The sequence below is a fragment of the Rhopalosiphum padi genome, chromosome 3 (assembly GCF_020882245.1).
Source record: "Rhopalosiphum padi isolate XX-2018 chromosome 3, ASM2088224v1, whole genome shotgun sequence".
Taxonomy (NCBI): domain Eukaryota; kingdom Metazoa; phylum Arthropoda; class Insecta; order Hemiptera; family Aphididae; genus Rhopalosiphum; species Rhopalosiphum padi.
In genome coordinates this window covers 57,242,577-57,248,576 of record NC_083599.1, presented here as the reverse complement: position 1 = coordinate 57,248,576, position 6,000 = coordinate 57,242,577, and positions in this window count along the sequence as shown.

The window sequence follows — 6,000 nt, the reverse complement described above, 5'->3', positions numbered from 1 at the left end:
TAATGTTTAGATAAGTAATATATTTTTAACTTTTGAATATTTTTATATAAACTATTTAAATGATTCTTGATTCTTTATTTTTATCAAAGATACATTAAGAATAATAATAAAATAATTTTATGTATTGAAGAGTAGTATTTATTGTACTTATATATTATAATAAATAAAAGAGGTATATTTTCAATGTTTAAAAAAAAAAAAAAAATTGCAAGAAACTAAAAAGTATATGAGGTATATACCTATAAGTATATATAACATCCTCGCATAGTACAATAGTCAAGTACCATCAAACAGAACTTTTAATAAAAGTTATTTTGGGAGATATTTGTGAGTTTTTCCTATTTTTTCTTCCAAGTTATTAATAATTTAACAAGCTTATTTTTAAAGTTTAAAGGCTTGACATGAAATTGAACATAGATGATAAGTAAAGTTATGGCTAATAGTATTTGGCTAAATATTTTTATCAATATTCTCCATAAGATTGTAAATAATAAATTATGACAAAGTATAAAAATGATTGAAGTTTACGTCGTAAAAGTTGTGTTTTACAACTCAATGTACTTAGTAGGTAGTAGGTACAACTTTGTAAGTTATTAGGTAAAATAAATTTATCTGTTTAGGCTATAGTTTTCTTTGGAAAATAATTTAATTATTATAGTTTCTATCTATTACTTCTTATTTTAATATTTTATTTAATTTTGAAATATCTTGAAAATTGCATTTTTTTCACAGCAAATTATTATCGTAACATGAAAGTAGGTACATGACCTATTAAATTATGTATAGCTTGATTAAAGATTAAACTATAAATACAATTATTCTATAAAAATATATTAGCTATAAATATAGAGTGTAAAAATAGAAAATGAAATTAATGATTTAAAACAATTTAAACTAGAAAAAATATTTCGCCGTTGATAGTGAAACCCACTTGCGTTTATCGTAGTACAATTATGATTTTCCTAGAAGCAATTATTTGATATTTTTAAAATATATTATACCCGTTTTTTTATCTAGTTATACCGGCTAGCATATTAGTTGAACATATTATTTTCTATTCTATACCGCCCGCAGCATGTTTTTTAGGTTGAAATCTACACATATACCTACAAATACTAATACATTCAAAATCAAAAACAACAAGTCGTTTTATCATAATATATTGTAGGAATTAATTAGAATCGACGAATAGGCTATTGCCCTCGTAGGCCGTAGTACAACTGTTAAGGACTGTGGTTATTAGGTAAGTGTATAAGTATATTATTTATTATTTAACACCGAAGTCTTTAAATCATTAGGATTTCTCGTGTTTTTAAAAGATATATCAATCATAATAACACATCTACGCATCATTTTTTGAATTAAACTCGTATTATGTTCATGTACCACGTATAACAGTTGTCGTTTAGGCTACGAATTAATTTTCTTCTTATACATTTGGTACGTAAATGGAAGTTAAATATTTGTACGTCTTCAACTTACTGTCAGAGTAAAGACTAAAAAAGCTCTTAAATACACCTATATTGTTGAAAATATTTATACATACCTATAAAGACTATTATATAATAACAACAACTTGATAATAATAAATTACAATGTTTATATTATGCTATTGTTTGTTTTACATATAATATGTTCATTCTATGAGGTTAATAAAGTTAATTGGTATTAAGCAAATTTGTATCAAAAAATTATCTGATATGATTATTGTGATCGAATTGACTGTAAAGCGATTCCATATTATGGACGGGGTAAATAATATTATTTATGGTTTTTACAAAATGTACACACCTGGATGTTTCAATTGAGCTAGGTAGTGCAATTTTTGGCTACGTTATTGTTTAGTTGCCTATTATCATTTTTATAAAGGTAGGTACTATCTAACAAAATAAAACAATATATATATATATATTTTTTATTTTTGGTATAGTACTAAAATTTTTTATAATACTAATTTATGCAAGAAATTAAATTTTTTTTATAGGTATATATTATTAATTGGGCTTTTTATATATTCAATTTACATTAACTGCGATTTGTCTACTTTAAAATAGTTATTATAATGTTAATTGTTAATTTTCTAAAAATATATGTTATTTGTATTTAACGCTAAGAAAAAATGAAAATGAAGGCTATATAAAAATGAAAACTTAATTATGAAACACTTAAATTAAGGTTAAAAGGTTTAATAATAATTGTTTAGGTATATTACTTAGTTTACAAAATACTAAATAAATTTATTGTGTTTAGCATTCAGAATCCTATATTAAAAATAATTCAATAACTTTATATTAAATTATCATTCAAGGCTTTGTGAAAAAGACAGTCTTAAAAATGTATATGCGCGGATATTAATAAGGTGGACTACATTAAATATTATTTATATGTGGATAGTAATATTTAAAGAAGACAATTTTACATACCGTTAGGTAATTTGAAAATTTTCCTCTGGTCCTAAGAATTTAAGAGAGTATTTGATAAAAAAAAAATTAAAAATATTTTATACCTATATTTAATCTATGCAGTGATATAATTAATGTGCATTTAAATAAAATAATAAAAACTAATACCAACTGTATAAATACAATAATTAGATAATTTTAAATTTATCTGATCGTTACATCACAAAACAAATTTAAAAAGATGTATGGTTAGTTATTTTAAGGGGTTGTAAAAAATCATTAAAAACAATTGACTATTGATAGCCTTTAAAAATAAAAATACATACATACATGTGATTATGTGCACATAAAACTAGATATAAGAAAAAGATTAATATTGTTATGACGCCATGACGGTAATGCATCATTTGAACTTAGAAACATTTTAAACACTGTGATTAGTATAAATAATAATAACTATGGCACATTAGCATATATTATAATCATTTTAAACACTTTCTAAATACAAATTTAGATTTACGATTTTATAATTATATAAACGAGGTTAATACCTAATCTAAAAATCACTTTATATTATTTTGGTACTAATATTTTATATTATATAAACAATACACTAATGCTATACATTTTTATAATTTTTTATTTTTTAAATAAATAGTTATATTAACTTTTATTTTATATACGTTTACTTTTACTTAACTATAATATTGTATAATATGAACTTCTGCTCATATCATAGCTAAATGCTAAGGTGAATAGATCGAAAGTATTTGAAAATTATTATTGTTATTCTTATGAAGAATTTTGTTTTTCATCATATTTTATTTTAACATTACTTATATGGTTATCAATTAATGACTAAAAAGTAAAAATAAATAAATTATCTAAATAAACTTTTTAATTAGTAGCAATATTAATATAATGAATGAATATAATATTTATACATGATATTAAATTCCAAGCTAAATTCAATTTTATTCGCCAAGGTCATATTTTTTACTAATATTTTCAAATTATCATGCACGAAATTAAGAAGAAAGCAATAGTAACAAATGAGCGAGCTAGGTTTTTCAGTTTATTTTTATTACCTATCATATTGTATCAATAAACAAGTTTTTTATAGATAAGTATCTACTTAATGAGTAACTAATAGTTGTCATGGAATTTTAAACCTCTCAAAAATGTTCCCTATATAGTTATCAGTTTGGAGTAATAAAGTGACTAATTTATTTTAAAATATATAATTTTCTTTTTGGATAATATTAAAACTAATTAAAATTAGTATTAAAATCGTAAGTAATTAATGCTGTAATAATGTCTTGAAAAAAAAATCTTAAAATACTGTAATAATATTATGTTACGTAGCACATACGCACATTATATTATATACAATGATATGAATTTACTACCAGTAAGGTAATTATTTCACAAAGCTTCGGTTCTTTGTATAATTAAAAATAATCTTACTTTCAAAGCTGAATACAGATATAATACTATAAAACATATAAAATAAAAGTACCAAATATACACAAAAAATTAACACTATCCATGTATACTTATAAATTGGTCCAAAAATGTATATTAAAAATTATAAACTGTAATTCATTTAAAATGTTTAAAAAATATTACACTTTCGCTGCTATAAGAACAAAATAAAGTTATACAACACGTTTACAGCATTACTGAATTACTATAATAGATGATAATTTTAGTAATTATTAATAATTGTATATTACTTTATATTGTGTTCTTTTACTGTGGAATTTTATGTATAATGTTACATTATAAATTAATAAGAAAAATTTAATTATAGGAATTTTTTTATTAGTGTAAGGAAAATGTATTGTAATTGTTGTTTTATTAATTACACTAACTATTCATTATATTTTTATTTTAACATGAACATGTTTAGTAGAACCCACTATCTTTTTGAAGATTAAAACAAAAAAAAAATAATTATAATAATAAAACTTACATCACAGACATGATACAATTAATTACAAATTGATATGATAACATAATATTTACATATAATTAACTGTATAAGGACTATTTTTAAAAACACCATATATTTTATAAGTCAGTTCATTGTACACGTTAGACATCAACACATTTCATACTGCTGATTAGCGAACTCCGCACGACTACGATTAATATCACCTACTACTGTAGGTTAAAAATAAAATGGTAATTATGGTAACTTTCCGGAAACGTCTAATGATGAAATCCAGTGAAGTTCTATAAGCAAGTCTGAGTGACAGGACGTGGTACCAGAAAAACGAAGATACCACTGTTAATTTTATTGTATACTATATTACTTGTGAGCGAACTGGTAACTGCGACATTTTCCAGTGACCAGACTTATTTAAACAACCGTTCTCTCCACGTCTGTCACGCCGACTTTTGATCAAACCGTTTTCCCGACACGTTTAGCGAGTGCGTATACAAAGTGTTCTTTGCAATGCAACCGCATTCCAGTGAAACGAGTTTTGTGCGTTGTATCTGTGACTCTGCAAGTCACAATAAGCCATCATTACCTCCGGTTCGACGAAATGCGTCCTCTGTTTTCCGAGGATGTGCGTCGTCTGATTTCGAAGGATACGAACAGGAAGATCTGTAAAGTTAGATGCACATCAGTCACGTATGTTCATAGATTTAATAATTAGCAACGGGCAGTTTGAGAATGCAGTGGCGCGTAGCCAAGATTTTTTTCGGGGGGAAGGATGCAGTCTCTTCCGCACCCCAGATACACCACTGCTATATAATATGTATAGAGTATAGATATGCAAAAGTTTAAATCGCCCTACGACTTCCCACAATTTGATTTCATCATATATATTATATACGTCTCAATGGTCGTTATTAGTGTTGTTTAACGATTAATCATTATTATTAGTGACGGATAAGCCGCCGGTGCAAGCGGTGCATTGCACCGGGGCCCTGACTCTTTGAAATATTATTGGAGCCCGGGGACTCCAGATTATGTATATATCAAAATCTAAGTACCATAAAATAAAATAGATACTTGATGAAATTTGTTTTTTTTTCAAATGGTGGGTTGGATTTCGGTTTGAAACTATTTGTAATTTATTCCTACCGGTGGTTGATTATGTGAACCTGGCACAAGATGTTTTAATGAAACTTGGTATAAATATTAAAAAATGTTGACACCAGGGATACGAGGGAGCTTCTGTGATGAGTGGAGTACATTCAAGAATATGCAAATAAGGATAAAACATATTGCTCTATCAGCCAAGTATGCATACATTGCTGACTGCTGTAGCAATAATTTAATTCTAGTTATTTCAGATGCAGCAAAGTATCACAATACAATAAAAAATTTTTTTGAAACTGTTCAAACTGTGTTCAATTTTTTTGTCAGTAGTGCTCCGCAATGCACTTATCAACTTTAGATCAAGATTTGGCGATAAAGTAAAAAAAGAAACTCATGTCGACAAGAACGTTAATCTAGTACCTATAGAATTTTAAATATAGAAAAATAACGAACCAAAACTAACTAAATATTGAGAATGAGAAGATAATTGGCAATTTTGCCAACACAAAATCAAGGAAAACATTTTTTTAAATAAAATAATTA